Source organism: Macaca fascicularis, chromosome 18, assembly GCF_037993035.2.
Source record: "Macaca fascicularis isolate 582-1 chromosome 18, T2T-MFA8v1.1".
In the NCBI taxonomy this organism is placed as follows: Eukaryota; Metazoa; Chordata; class Mammalia; order Primates; family Cercopithecidae; genus Macaca; species Macaca fascicularis.
The window spans coordinates 6,838,816-6,855,314 of NC_088392.1; the positions used below are offsets into that span (position 1 = coordinate 6,838,816).

Sequence of the window (16,499 nt, forward strand, 5' to 3'; positions counted from 1 at the left end):
AAATGTAACACATGAATAATTTTAGTTATGGAAAGACTTTCTGGACGAAATGCAATAACTTCAAAAATAATAGCAGAATATAGAAATAGAATTAAATATATTACTTCAAAATCCCAGAAACTGATAATTTTATGCCTGAGTTCTATGTAGCACTTAAGAGCTAGATAATTTCAAGGTTATTTATACTAGCTTGGATTTTATTTAAAGGTGGAAAGACCTCCAATCTATCTTTTAAAGCCTGTAAAAAAAATACTAAAACACACAGAGGTAATACAAAGAAAATAGTGCAGACCAATCTCACTTACAAATAGAGATACAAATTTTTTTTGAATGTTAACAAATACAATAAAAAGAAGAACATACAATGACCAAAATGAGATCACTCAAACAATGCAAGGATGGTTCCATATTAGGAAATATATCAACATAATAAATTACAGCAAAAAGTGGAGGAGAAAACCAATATAGTCATATCATGAGGAATAAAAAAGTATTTGGTACAGTCCAGCAGCCAATAAAAACACTGAGTAAGATACAAATAAATGGAAACTACTTATGTATGTAGAAGGCTTTCTGCAACAATAATTGTCAATAAGCAAAACGTAAAATCAATCAGGCACAAAATTACATGGTATCATTATTCAAACTGCTTTGGGGCTTCTATTAAATTTCAAAGGTAAAACAAAGGAAACAATTGTTGTAAAGGTTGGAAAACAAAGCACCCTCATGGTAGGATCCCTTATGATCAATTTGCTCTTACAGAAAAGGTCAGGGTGAATTCCACATCACACAGCATTGGCTAAGAAATAGACTTGCTGATAAAAAGGAAAACTCAAAGAGCAGCATCTGTAAAGGAGAGAGACATGCAGTCCCCCAAATTCTCACCATGAAGAGCTATGATGGGCCCAAGGCATCTATTGGACATACCATGTATTCCATTCCAGTAGAGAGATTCTATGCATCTCTTTTGCTAGAGGATGAGCATAAGAAAGTAGCTTTGTAGGTGGAAGAATAGCCAAGCAGACTGGATGGACAGATATTCCTGGTCATTTCTGGGTGAGCCCAGTTGCCTTGCACCTGTGGGTTTTGGTGATGGTGTGTGGATCTTCACCTGCAGGACACATAGTGACCTCAGCCAGAGGGAATAAGTCTCTCTGAACTGAATCTGAGTTTAGCTGCTCTTGCAGGAGAAGGTGGGGACCAGGGTCTACTTTGAGTTGGAAGAGCAGCTCCAACTTCTTTGAATAATGGGAAATAAATGAAATATTTTATTTGGCTGCAGATAGGATTTTATATAAAGAAAATCGAGAACACTTGACTTAAATAAGATTATAAATATAAATTAATAGTTTTCTATCTTAGCAATTACCAGGTAAACATAAAAATGTGAAAAATTTAATTCACAATGATAAAAGCTATGAAATATTCAGTAATTGCTTTAATAAAGAATCTATAGTATATGAAAAATAATTATAAATTTTTTCAGGGATAGGAGTGTTTTGCTCAAGTGCAAAAATATAACCTTGGATAAAATTATTTAATAACATAAAATAAATAAAATCCTCTAAAATTTATATATTATAGATAATTAAATACTAATTAGAATTACATTTATGTAATTAATAGAGTATTTATCTAATTAATACATTAGCTAAATTAGATAACATCCAATTAATTACATTTATCTAATTAAAAGATTAAAAACTTCCTATAGAAGGTAAGTATTTGAGAATAGATAAGAAAATAATGACAAATACTACAACATGCCAGGCAACCTCAAATAGCATGAAAGTGAAGGAAGACCATAAAATAACCCAGATATTTGGTAATTTAATATGTGACAATTGTTAGTATTTAAATTCAATCACAAAATCTTCTTCACTAAATATTGGTAGCTCAAATATAAATTTATCAGGAAGAAAATAAAATAGGTCTCTTACCTCGCATATGAAAATAAATTTTAATTCAAGATCTTAATTAAAAACAACAATACCACTGAAATCTAAAAAGATACTAAAAGGATAAACTAAATAACTAACTCAGGACCTTTTTTAAAGGCAGACAAGAAATCCAGGGCTATAAAAAAAGATACCACACAAACAATGTAAATAGAAAAATGATGGTTTAAAAATCATTTGCAAACCATGTTCTATTTTTTCTTTAAAACACAAATAACCCAGCTGAGAGAAAAAAGCAATCCAAATAAAATTGTCATATTAAATATAATCTTTTGTGTGTATGTTTTAGAGAGAGATATATAAAATATGTTTACTGAGTGCTAATGATGGTTCTTTCAGAATAGGTTTATTTTAGGTGACTTGTGCTTATTTAAACTTTTATGCACTGCTCAAAAATTTTAGCATGATTATTTTCAATTTATATATCCAGCAAAAAGCTTTTTTCATTTCGAAGAAAAAGAGAGAATCTCATCTTTCTGGAAAGATAATCATGGGTTTAGACCACCAAGACCTCTGGTATTCTGATATTTGCATGAAACTGTCTCTGGTTAAAAAAATAACCTGTCACCTCTGAAATTGCTTTTCTGCCTGAACCATGTTATCAATATTGGATTGATTTTTAGACAGAAGCCCTTGGTCAGGCAGCATAATGAAGCTGGTGATGCCCTATTCTCAGGGTTTGACATTCATATTTGTATCTTTTATTCAAGCCCTGCTGATGGCAGCAGCATCTACTCCCCAGCCGGTGTTTGTGGATTTCCTGGGGGCTTCTAGCTTGCACATACATGCATCACAGGACAAAGGGACAAATCGCAGGAATGGCATCAAAGGTACTCTGTCATTTATTTTTTGGGTGTTGAAAGGCACCAGCTGCCCTCCAGGAAACCAATAACCACTTTCAAAGAAAATGGCATATTGTGTGCTTTCCCTGCTTTACTTAAAAATAAATATGACAGCAATTTCACCATATCCCACAATTTTAGGTTATTAGTATGAGGAATGACTTTTGATCAGATATTTCCTATATTGAATATAAGTTGATTTTAGTATTTTAAAACTTCATTGATATGTTGATAACCAGATTTTGAAGTGAGACTCACTGAGCTTCCCAAGGACACATGAAAGTTAGCCAAGGACACAGACAAAGAACTCTCGACAGTTAAAAGCAAACGGAGGTTGGGTGCAGTGGCTCACACCTGCAATAGACCAGCTTGGGCAAGAGGAGATGCGTCTCTTAAAGAAAAAGCAAAAGGAGCTTGGGGAACTTCAGGAGTCATCAGCTTCTACTTCCTGATACCCAAGCACAAGCACATTTATTGTTCATTCTAATTTATTTTTACAATGTTCTCAAAACTGGCTAAAACAGAGACTAAAGGAGATTACTTAACTAGGGACATTGTAAAGATGATCAAAAAATGATTAAAATGGACTGAAACTGTACTGTAGAATGAGGAAGATATGTAGATATGTAATCAGTTAACCAAGGCATCATTGCAGATGTAGTCAATACATGAGCGTGTCTGCCTGTGTGTGTGTGTGTATGTTTATGAAGATGGAGTGGCCTCATCTCTTAGAAAACAACTGGTATATAGTAGGCGCTCAAAAGACACTGGCACTGTCATGGGTTTCTCATGCTACTTTTCAAAGACTACTGAAAACCATCCATTTCAGTCTAAGACTGGCTGCTTTTCCTTTATCATTTCAGCTGCAGATTGTCTATTAAGCTTTCCTTTGTCCATAGCAATTATATTCCTGAATAATCTTTCACTTGTATAGTTGAATACCAGTTGGTCTATAACTGCTCATTCCAAGAAGTGCAAGTCTTCCTCTGTGCTGGGTGGCAGCTCTCTCTAACCCGAGGGCCCTACCCTGAGCCCCAGGGGATGAGTATGTCTCCTCTGGCTTTTGTCACAACGCTGACGTGGCTCAGGAAAAGATGTTATATTGCACAGAAATTGCTGAACTTCTGTGAATCAGTATTAAATACCCCTTTGGCCATTGGCACTTGGAATTTTGTGCCTAAGCATTTTCAGTCAATTAGATTAAAGACTCAGAGCATTAAAAAATGAATTTTTATTACATAATAGTCATCACATTTTCATTATAGCTGAGTGTTTCTGTCTCTTTTTTGTTATAAAATTCTTAATTGTTTTTGTTCTCTCTATCTCAGCACAGTGCATGATCCATGTTGGTATGCACTAAACCTTAGGTGTCAGGTGTCTCCTTGCTGATGGATTCTGCCATCATATTCTTGAATAAGGCAAATCACATTAAGGAGCTTGTTTATATTTCCCGTTGTTTAATTAAAACATCCGATTCTGAGTGTTGAAATCAAACACAGTCCTTTAGAAAGTTGGGATTTCTGTACGGGTGATCAGGTCCCAGGGTAAAGATAATTTTGAAAAATACCTTTGGTTTTAAGAAAACCAGAGTTAGTAGGTGGAAAACACTTGAAAAAACAAAAATTACTGTTGAGTAAATTTATAACAGTATCACCATTTGGGAAAGACCTTATATAATTTTCTTGACCATCATCAAAGCATACTTGTATAGTAAAAATGGCAGTGGAGTAAAATGCAAAGATATAAGAATTAAAAAGAATTTTCTGATTGCCAGCTTATTTATGAAAACTGGTGATATATAGAAATATTATCACTTATTCTTCTGAATTCTTTATAGTACAGTACCATTTATGGAGTTTGAGTACAAGAAAGGAAAAAAAATTAATGCCTATATATGGGACATAGTTGTATCTTACAAAATAGTTCCATTTTCCTTGGATTTGCAGGAAACACATGGGTCATAACTGGTTTTCTTTTTTTTCTTTTTCAATTTTAGACCTAAGAGTTGCATAAAGAGCAGAGATTCAATTAGATCAACCTGTTGCTTCTTTATTGCCATGTCATTCTATATATTTAGAGTATATAATTGTTTTGCGAGCAATAAATCCGTGTCTATTGACCTAGTTTCAAAAAAAAATTGTTCTGAAAAAGATGGAGAAAACATGTTTATAATGAAGAGTAAGAAGGTTCTGGCTTTCATACAACTGCCTCATTTCAAAAGTTTCTTTGGGACATTAGTTTTTTAAACACAGAAATGGCTATCTATGTAGTTTCCTTTACATGGGAGGCGGTCTTGAACTTGTGGCTTCGAGAACTTGTTTCCACACTGGATAGTAATAACCAGCAATCCCTTTGGATCGGAGCATGACAACCTCAGATGTCCTGGCAGATGCGGGCTGGGTGGACCTGCCTGGCATGGGGTGTATGCCTTGACTGAGCGCACCTTCTGACCTGGCACCCACGGGGCTCATTCACGGCTTCATGCTTTGTGACTCTCACTTGTTGCTATTTCAGAGGTTTGATGAGATTCCTATTTAGCTCCAACATGAAGGTTCTTCAAGTCCAAAAAGGGATTTAAGATGGGACTGCTTTCTTGCTCTTTAGTTTTCATTCCATTGTTGATTCAGACATTATTCACCAATGTTGACTCTCTTGCCCAACATTTTTAGATGCATTTGACCCCATCTTAACTTTCCCTTTGATCATCTACCTTCATTTCTCCTCCCTGGGAAGGTGTAGTTTTGGAGGCCCAGAGTAATGTCAGTGTTTTGTTCTGTTTTTGTTTGTGTGTTTTTTTTCTTTTTTTTAGGAGAAGCATTTTGGGGAATATGTATTAACATGCATAGGACATCTTAACTAAGAAGAAATACTTTATGCACTGTAGAAGGTTTGCAAGTTCATTCCTAGTGCACAGGACTAGAGAGCATTCATTCCATGCTGAGCCCTGAGATGTGCAGAAGATATTGGACTATTCCTTTCTCTGCCTTCCCCACTACTTCTTATCCCTCCTCTAATAGATAGGAATCAGACAATAGGGAAATTGAAAGGCCTGTGGTTTGGTGTTGCTTTTTAATTCTTGACTTCTTTTATTTTTCATGTCTAAATTGTAAGATCTGCTCCATCATCCTACTAAATCCCTCCTCTAATAGATAGGAATCAGACAATAGGGAAATTGAAAGGCCTGTGGTTTGGTGTTGCTTTTTAATTCTTGACTTCTTTTATTTTTCATGTCTAAATTGTAAGATCTGCTCCATCATCCTACTAAACTTACTTTCTTCTCAACCCTCAATTTTTCTACTTGATAGTAGCAGTATAGTTCTTTCCCTTTGTCATAATTGGACTTTAGATTCATGAGAAGCAATAGAAAAAAGAAAGACTTGAGAAAGTACCCTAGGGATATTACAATGGAGTTTTATTCTTGAAAAATTGCCTTGAGATTGTTAAATAAAAGGAAGGCACTGAAAACTTGTGTCCTGTTGGTGTAAACCGCTGGTGAGACCCAGCTCACTCTTTACTGGATGTCTCTACCTGGGTTCTCCACAGAAAGCAAAGCTGAGACCAGGGCTTGCATACAGGGTGCTAGTTATAGAAAATGATTCCTGGGAACAGAAGTGGGGTTGGGGAAGTAAAACCTGGAAGGTGGGAAAGCCACTCCAAGTGTGTTTTACCAAGCTGGTCACTATTGGACAACTGGAGCTGGATCTGTCTGAGGAGTCTTGTGGGAGGTGCCTCAGAGTTGATCTGCCTGGGATAAATAAGAAGGGATTATGGATCCACTGGCTTCCAGCTGCCACTGGTCAAGAGCTCAGCGCTGGGGAGTTAACACTCCTCTGTCCTATTTGTCATGTGCATAAGCAGGTTCCCAGCTGGTCTCACCTTTTCAGAAAGCAAGATGTGTGCATGTCAGGTGGGGTGAAGAGCATTTTCCACTCTATGAACACCTGCAAGAAGCTGGTTACTGTAGTAATGGCTGCAAGGAAAGGTGGGCTGTGGGACTGGGAGGTCAAGCCCAGAGGTTTCTAGCTCCGCAAACTTATAGGGAGTTCACAGAACACCGTAGGAGAGACTGTTGGAGTAGGAACGACACAGTCGCGAATGAAATTGGCAAGAATTTAGGAAAGGGAAGATGACTGGAAACATGAAAAGTTCTTAATTGAGATTAATCACTTTATATTAGAAAATAAATGTAGAGGGTAACTTCTTTTTTAAGAGACAGGATCTCACTCTGTTGCCCAGACTGGAGTACAGTGGCATGATCATAGCTTGCTGCAACCTCGACCTCCTGGACTCAAGCAATCCTCCTGCCTCAACTTCCAGAGTAGCTGGGACTACAGATGTGTGCCATCACACCTGGCTAATATTTTAGTTTTTTGTTAGGACGAGGCCTTGCTATGTTGCCTAGGCTTGTCTTGAACTCCTGTGCTCAAGCTATCCTTCTGCCTCAGCCTCCCAAAGTATTAGGATTGCAGCCCTGAGCCACCCTGTGTGGCTGGTAAACTACTCTTTAGGTATTAATCTTATAATCAATTTTTGGAAAACACATATCCAGGTCATGTCATAGCATCTGCGACTTTAAAGAGTAAGTGTTTAAAATAATCTTTGTTTAACCTTATGAGCTAAACAAAATTGGAAGCCCTGAGGGAGTGGCTACAACAGCTGAACCTGCAACCATGCATATGATCATCAATCACACAATCTAGAAATGACTTAGGACCTATCAGGTGATTCGCTTTCTGCTGGGCACTTAGCATAACAAGATCCATCTTGTTTCCTCCCCACAAGGATCCTTCAAGGTACATAATTACATAAGGGCACAAGGACACATGCAAATAGTTACAGCGTGATGTGATGAGTGTTTTGTTAGAGACAAGGGACAGACATGGAAACCCCGTTTTAGGATGCATGCACTGTTTTTTTCTTAGTTAAGATGCCCTATGCATGTTAATAACCATTGCCCGCAAATGCCTCTTCTAATAAAAACACTGGGATCACGCTGGGTCTCCCAAACAATGGCTTCCCAGGACACGGATGGGGCCTGGGTGAGTGCAGAGGTGCCAAGGTGATGCCGGGAAAGGGTTTAGAGAGCGAGAATCAAGTATTTTCAACCCACTGCTGAGCTCTATGTTCTCAAAACGCTGAAGGATTGCAGTGTCTTTCTTATGGCAATGAGCGCTGTTGTGGTCTATCCTGGCTCTCCTGGCACTACCTGTGGAATGAGAGAGTGAGTGAGTGACCCAGTCGCCCTGTAGCCTCTTCACCTTTCGGCTGGGAACCCCGGGCCTGTAGCTGGCAGCCAACCCTGCCGACCCTGCCGTGGGCCCTGCCAGCCCAGTGCGGGGTGAGATCAGCTTCCTCAGGGGTCAACTTTTGAGTTGGGTGTTGTACCCCTTCTCCCTGAAGAGGCCGTGGCTTATGCAAAATTAACAAATAACCAAATTGAGAAAAAATATGAATTCATCTAAACTCACGGGCTGAACTCATCAGTCCCATTCACCTTATTTCAAATTTCACTCTTAACAGGGGTACAATTTAGAGTACTGTTATCTGGGGTCCCTTTTTTTCAGTTCAAAAACAAAAACTACATGCCTATTACTGGTGAGCCAGAGATACTCTGTCCTGTTACGGACACCTCTTCTCATCTGTGCTTTGAGAAAGGCTCTCTCAAATTTGGAATGTGAAGCTGTTCGTACTCCAGGGAGGCCAGGTGTGTGGGCAATTGTCCATCATGCAAACAGGGGTTCCTCTTCCTTTTCACCACTCACCAAGGAATTTAATCCTCATTTACTCCTCAGTGGGTCAACACTGCACTGGGGCTTAAATTGCAGCATTGCGGAAGGCCAAGTGTCGGGAGTGTTACCTGAATACAGGACTCGTTTTCAACCGGTCAGTGATTAGGGAGTCTGTTATTGGATTTGGATCGTGTTAACTATGGGGTCAATCTAGTGTCAGTGCTGGGTTAGTAAACAAGGGGGATTTTTTTTTTTTTTTTTTTTTTTTTAGTTAAAAGTGTGAGGAGACAAATTTATTTACTATTCTGGACTCACTCTCTTCCCTTGTCAAAACCTGCCCTTGGGAAGCTGCTAGAATTTGTTCCCGTTAAAATGGTGAATTAATGCTAACAGTGACAATAAGGAAAATACAAAAAAAAAAAAGAGAGATGATAAAGAGTGCCTAATATGTTCTACACATTGCATTAGGTATCTTTTTATTTCCTTTATTTTCCTGCTCACGAAGCCTGGAGAACAGATGCCGCTATCTCCATTTCAGAGCTAGGCAACTGAGGCCCTGAGAGGGCTGGGGACTGTCCAGAGTCTCACATCCCCGCCCTCCTGCACATCTGGGTGGAACTTAATTCCAGATCTCCCCCTGCCCTGCCCACCAGTGGCTGTGTGAACACAGGGACTGTGTGTGTGTGTGTGTGTGTGTGTGTGTGTGTGTGTGTGTGTGTGTGAGATGCAAATAGCTTCCAGAATCCTGGCTGCCACATAGCAGGCATTCAATAAATATGTTTGCAGATGTAAAATGTTTGTCTTTCCCCATCCCATTCTCATCTTTACCTTCTGGAGCTGGTAATAATAATAGCAAACATTCAGCATGCACTTACTCTATGCCAAGCACTGACCTTTACACACATTTTTTATGTGATAGATTCTCAGTAAAGCTTTGTAGGAGAATGTCACATTCTAAGCTGGGTCTCTCTAACCTAACATGTCCACGGACCATCCTGGCTGCACTCCCCAGGCCCCTGTTCAATACAGGCCGCATTCACACAGTAAAACCCAGAGACTTAGTGTGCTGTGGGAAGCATGACCCCTGCTTGAAATAATCAGTCCCTCTGCATTGATGAATTGCTCTCTTCTGGTGCATTTGACCCTGCTGTGGGTGTGAGAGGAAAAGAGACTTAGAGGAATTGGAAAATATAAGAAGTCTAAATGATTCACTATCAGGAAGATTATTTAGTTACAACAGTTTTGCAGAGTGGACACAATGACCAACACCTTTTCAGCCCTAATTTCCAGGAACAGGGAAACAAATTAAAAGAACAGATTCTCACCCTAATGTCTGGTGGCTTTAGGCAAGTCACAGATCTCTGGAACCTCACTTTCCTCCCCTTCTGCCTAGTTTGTGAGGGTTGAAGACACAGGGGTCAAGATCTAATTTTTCCATGCCTAGTAAAACAAGTGTTGGTTGAGAGTGGGCAGGGCAGGGCAGGAACTGATTTCACTCTGTGGATGATGCTGCAAACTGAAGAAAGGGTCTCGCTCTGTCATCCAGGCTGGACTGCAGTGGTACAATCGCGGCTCATTGCAGCCTTGACCTCCTGGGTTCAAGCGATCTTTCCACCTCAGCCTTGTGAGTAGCTGGGTCCACAGGCATGTCACCATGCTCACCTAATTTTTAATTTTATTTTGTAGACTTAGCTTCTTATAGAGCCACCTTTAAAACATGTCCCTCTTGTTTACTGGAGTGGCAAAAATGCCTAAAGATGGTTTCTTGCTGAAGCCGGGGCAGGGCCACATGGCTAACTGACGTCAGCAGAGCTCAGTGTCCTAAGGCTGCATGACTTCGCCTCAGAATCAAGGGGCAGAGACCCTGTCACAAAGTTTCTACTGATTCATTCACGAACATGAATCACAACTGACACGTTTAATTGTATTTTATTGTGGCAAGAATATTTAAGGTGAGATCTGTGCTCTGAATACATTTGGAAGGGCACAGACACTATTGTTGCCTCTGGGTACCGCGTGACCCAGCAGGGCTCTTGCGTCCCGCATACCTGAGAATTTATGACCACTGATGAGAAGCTCCCAATCTCCCTCATCCCCCAGCCCTGGTCCTACGAGGTTGACTATTTTAGATATTTTAGATTCCTCGTGTAAGTGGGATCAGGCAGTGTCTGTCCTTCTGTGCCTCGAGTGGCATAATGTCCTCCAGGGCCATTTGTGTTGTGGTAGATGACAGGATGTTCTTATTTTTAAAGGCTAAATAATATTCCATTGTCTCTCTCTGTGTATATGTGTATGTGTGTGTGTGTGTGTGTGTGTGTGTACACCCCACACTTTTAAAAAGCCAGAGTTTTTAGACATATAGGTTAGCCAAGTTTTACACAATAGTGATGTTAGCGCTTGATATACCTGGGTCGGGTCTAAATCCCACCTCATTCTTCCAGCCACCCAACCTGTGTCAGTCCCGGCTCCCTGCACCCCTCGTAGGGCTGCTGCAGTGACGCTGCCTCCCACAGTGGGCTGAAAATGAGCCGAGCTCATGTTCCTGAAGGTTGCACAGGTGTCAGGGCAGCTAGTGCTCTCATTATGATCACACTCTTCCACCACTAGAGACCAATATCAGACATGGTGCTTCTCGCGCCACGGCTCTGTAGACTCCTGGGCTCTTGCTTTTCTTCTGCAGCGGACGGCCACTCCTAGGATCTGTTTCTTGGTACGGGGTGATAAAGCCCCTTTTGTGGTTTCAGAGTCTCCCAGAGCTCCGTGAGTCTTTGTTCTTCTTCCTGTCAACATTGTTCTGTGGCCATGAATTATACAAATTTGTCTCTTGAATTCACTTCCAATACATGAATAATCAGAATTGACTTCTTTCTCCTGACGTGCGGTTGTACACATAATCTACTTTACCTCTCACACGATTTCCATCCACTTTGTATTAATTTTGGTGTTCCCAGCTCATCTATTTCCCTTTTAGTTTTCCTTTCTATGTTGATGAAAAATGGGAGATAATTCCAGTAAATAGCCTCATCTTCACAGTTTATACATTATAGATTCAAACAGAAGTTTAGAGAGAAATTTTTCTTGAAATGTGAAACATTAAGCAAACATACGAGATGGCCTTATTAAGAAGGATATTCCAACTAAGGAGTCATCTGCCATGGGATCCACTGAATTTATGTATTTGAGAAGATGATTCAGAAATCTTTTGATTTTTTTTCAGTGAAGTATCAATGTGGTGGTGTCAGCCTCTTCCTCTAAAATCTCTATTTTCCACTGAGCTCGTTTCATGCTGGTTTTATAAATCATGGTTTATGGAGCTTGAGGTGTGTTATTCTTAGAAAGTTGTGGAGAGGAATTCTAGTGTGCAGATGGAGATTGCTCTCCCCAGCTGGTTTTGAATAAGACAATTATCACAGATTCTTACTCACAACTCCTAAATACAGTTGAATTTTGGAATGTCTGAAAATAAACACTTCTTTATTTCTTTGCATCTTGGTTTAAAATTATAGGATGCTTTACAATGGTTTCTCTGTGCTAAAGGTGCCTAAATTATGTTCTATCTTTCCCTTTTATTATTAAACATTTATTTTTAGGTGAAAGAGAAATGAGTGTGTGAGGGGGATGCAGGCTGGGTCCCACGGAGCCTTTCCTCTCTGATCATTTAGAAGCCATGGCAGGGGGTTTGCTTTCATTGTCTTCATCCCGGTTTCTCAGGAATGTGTGCCATTCATCACAGGTGCACGTGGAGGTGGGCGGCTCAGTGCACATCCACCACCTCTGCTCTAAAATAACTCGTGCACATCCTGCTGGCTCTGGGTCTGAAGTGTCACCTGGCGCATGAGGGATGGCATACGAGCAAGATGCAAGTCTTAGAAGGCGGTATTCTAGAGCCTTACCAGCCACCCCCCCCCACTGCACCCCTGTTCCAGGTATTGTCCCCTTCCTCAGGTAACAACACTTTGTCTAGGTCCTCAGAACTGAGACGAGGGGCTGGTCAGAAAACAGCACTTCCTATCTCACAGTTTGGGAACTCACAGGAGTTGATCTCCAAACCCTCCTTCTAGAAAGAACAGAAAGAATGAAAGAAAAAGAAAAACAGGTAAAGTGCCTTGATGCTGAAAGTAGAGAGGCTTCAGGCACAGGCCCGCCACTCCAGGCACCCTCCTTGCTGCAGGGCGGACAGTCCAGCCTGGGCCACATCCTCAAAGACTGGCTCACGACGCCCCCCGAGAAAGCCAGCTTTGGCGGACAGGAGGGACATTTGCAGGGATAGTTCTGGGCCTTCACCACCTGCAGGGTTCATCTGGAGAGGCGGAACTGGGGCCACTGCTTCCTCTCTGTGGAGATGACTTTCTTGTGTCTTTTTTCCTGCTGCTCGGGGCCTGGGAGAAGCAGTAAGGCCATAACTGATCAAACATCACCCAGGCAAGCGGGGTCTTCTCTGACCTTGTTCCTTACTAACAAGGGCTCACCTCGACATGGAGGAACTCCTTCCTGAATGGGGACACTGCCCGGGTTCGGTGAGGATGGATTGGGAAGGCAGGCACCGCTGTATCAGTGCCCCTTTTGCTGCTTGGGCTCAGAGTGGCACGGCATCTCCGGCTGCCCTGGGTGGGCCCTGGTAAGTGGACATTCCTGAGATATTTGCTCAAGGGGGAACAGCTCTTTAATTTCCTCTGAACAAACTTTGTGTCCCTTTTCATAGTCAAAAGAAGGGATTCACTGTATGCACCTGAACATAAAGCTTTAACCTAATTAACATTACCCTTAATTTCATATTTTTCTATCTCTGGTAACTGCGTAGTGCTGGTTTATCACAGGTATTAAGACAGGAAGACTCTACTCTCACTGAGTAGACTTAGTGAGAAAGCAAATCAGGCATTGGCGTTTGAAGAACAGCCCAAGGCAGCTGGCATGGGTTTTCTGAAGGTCCTTCAGTCGTGAGGCCTCTGTGGAAACCCTGCCCACCCACCTTCAGACCTGGCTCTGGGTGACTTCATGTGATTTAAACTCCAGCCAGACAAACGTCTTGGGCTGCCTGCACATGTGGCCCATTTTCACACCCGTGTGTCTTTGCACTACTCTTCCTCTGCCAGGCCCTGCCTCCCTGCCCTTTCTATATACGAGGCCCATTTCAGCCTTTTCCTTATTTGACACATTGTCTGACCACACCTGAGTCAGGTTATTTCACTGCTTTCTCTTTTGTTATCTCAGAACACAGTGCTTGTGTCACTCACGGGCACTCTTCTTCCTTCTGCCTTTTCTATCTTTTCCCGGGGTCTATCCTGGTCTGGGGGGCGGCGCCGATGCCTTCCCCACCATTGTATTCCCTGGAGTGCATGGCACAGTGCCTGGCACCAGGGAGGTGTTCAACACAGGCTGGCTTTTCTTATCCAGAATGCCAATAATGTCACTTATGTGTGTGCAAAAATTCACAGTCTACTGCAAATCAAAATCTCCATGTTTTCTTTAAATGACAACATAATTAATGAAGTTATTTTAATTAGTTTCAATCTATACAGTAGATGATGCTTAACTTGAACATAATATAATTTCTCTACGGAAACTCTATACTTTGTTATAATTGCGTTTTTACTAGAGGAATATTCACCTCACCATGAATTTTTTATTTTTTAAATTTTTTGTAGAGATGGGATTTCACCATGTTAGCCAGGCTGGTCTCAGACTCCTGAGCTCAAAGCAGTCCACCTGCCTCGGCCTCCCAAAGGGATGGGATTACAAGGCATGAGCCACTACACCTGGTCTCACCATAGATTTTTGTCCGGAAAAGTGCAAATTGCAATCATATTTATGTCATCATTACCAATCATTTCTAGGATTAGATACCATACTCTATATATATATGTGCATGTATGTGTGTGTGTATATATATGCATGTATAGTCATTTTGCATTTTAGTTTATTTTCCCAAACTTCACAAGGAAATAATTTACTGGCCGGGTGTGGTGGCTCACGCCTGTAATCCCAGCACTTTGGGAGGCCGAGACGGGTGGATCACGAGGTCAGGAGATCGAGACCATCCTGGCTAACACGGTGAAACTCCGTCTCTACTAAAAATGCAAAAATTAGCCAGGCGCGGTGGCGGGCGCCTGTAGTCCCAGCTCCACGGGAGGCTGAGGCAGGAGAACGGTGTGAACCTGGGAGGCGGAGCTTGTAGTGAGTGGAGATTGTGCCACTGCACTCCAGCCTGGGCGACAGAGTGAGACTCCGTCTCAAAAAAAAAAAAAAAAAAAAAATCAGCCAGGCACAGTTGTTCACGCCTGCAGCCCCAGCACTTTGGGAGGCCAGGGTAGGAGGATTGCTTGAGCCCAGGAGTTTGAGAACAGCCTGGGAAACATCGTGAGACCTCGTCTGTACTAAAAATAAAAAATTAAAAAAAAAATAGCTGGGTGGGGTGGCACATACCTGTAGTTTCAGCTACTCAGGAGGCTGAGGTAGGAGGATGATTGCTTGAGCCCTGGAGGTCAAGGCTGCAGTGACCTGTCATTGCACCACTGTACTCCAGCCTGGATGACAGAGTGAAACCTTGTCTCAAAAAATACATATAAAAAATAAAACGAAAACGTGTAAAAAGATCCCACTAAACTCTGAGCTGAAATGTAAACTTAGCTGTTGTATTACTTGTAGGATTTTTAGGAGAGGAGAAGGAGACAGCCTGAAGCAGCCTGTGATTCCTGGGTCATGAAGAACATGGAAACTCATGTCAGCCTGATTGTCTTCCACGTACTTCCAAGCTAGGAAAGCAGGAGTTCCCTTAGTATCCTTTCTAGGATCTGGGGCTTTAGACTCGGGAGGCATTTGAAGGAGAATAATGCTATACCTCTATGCCTTTTTACTGCATCTCCATCATTTCCTTCCTAAAGAAGTGTGCATTTTACAGGTTCGCCAACAATGTGCAAGAGTTGGGGAGCTGATTTTCCTGCTGACATTCAGGTGCTGAAGTTGGAACATTTTCAGGGCTTGAGGTCTCGTATCTCTTGGCATTAGTTCAGTGGTTTCAACTTTTAAAGACTTGCAGGCTATGAAATTTCTGCCTTAATAGATTCTCTTAAAACCAGGCAGTGCACACAGGAGCTGTGACCCCAGGGCGTATGCCCAAGTAGAGGATGGGGGCTCCAGCATGTGGACTCCTAAATGGCCGTAGTCCCAGCTCTTTAACACAACTAAACCAAAGTGTGTCTTTCTATGAAACTCGGCAAATGGGCGAATTCACCTTCTCTAATAGTGACAGCGAACAGCAGTAAGTGTGTACAAATAGTGTTAGGGACTTCTAAACACCCTCAGCGTGGCAGTAGTTAGAAAATAGTTGACTCTAGGGGAATGTTTTCCCCTAGTCTGAAGAGCATTCTTTCTCTTATGCAGAGAAAGACTGTCTACCTCTTAATCAGTCAGGACAGGCCCGAGGCAAGGGCAGAACTGATGGCTGAAGGCTTTCTGGTACTGCTGTTGCCTGCAATTCCCAGCCAGGCAGATCTTGGCGCTTGGCAGAGTTTGTGCTGAGAAGAAGGGCTCATTACTGGCCTTATCCACTGTGGCTCCAGAATTGTGACCTAAGGTGGGAATATATCCATCATCAAATCCCCGCTTGCTGGAGGGCTGTCTGCAAGGGCCTTGAGTGACCCTGGAGCTACCCCAGTTTCCCAAGGCTGCTGGGGCTGATGTTCAAAGTCACACAGGACACTCACTGGCCTCCATTCCTTGCAGGAAAGGCACACAGATCCCTGAGTGACAAGGTGAAAGCATTTTCCAGATATTAAGTTCCTTAGACAAGAGGACGATTATCAAGCTTGATTAGGAAATGAAGGAAAAGTTTGCTTTGGGAGTACTTTTTAACAAAGGAAAAACACGAAGTTAAGTTTGTGTAGTGCTTCGCACACTGCAAGCCACTTTAGCAATTACCCATTTTAGTCTTTGCCATCATGTTGTGTATTATTGTTACCATTTTGCAGATA

The 16,499-nt window shown here is 41.6% G+C and overlaps 1 long non-coding RNA gene across 4 annotated transcripts in view; it reads left to right on the plus strand.

Moving 5' to 3' along the window:
• LOC135968199 (uncharacterized) overlaps positions 1–16,499 on the plus strand; it is a 274,382-nt gene that overhangs the window by 151,635 nt on the left and 106,248 nt on the right. The window contains exon 1 of one of the 4 annotated variants that reach the window (XR_010582789.1): positions 2,667–2,788. The exons of the other annotated variants lie outside the window; for them this stretch is intronic. This is a non-coding gene — a long non-coding RNA (uncharacterized lncRNA). Of the gene's footprint in view, positions 1–2,666; positions 2,789–16,499 lie in introns of those variants that run through there. 4 annotated transcript variants of the gene reach the window in all.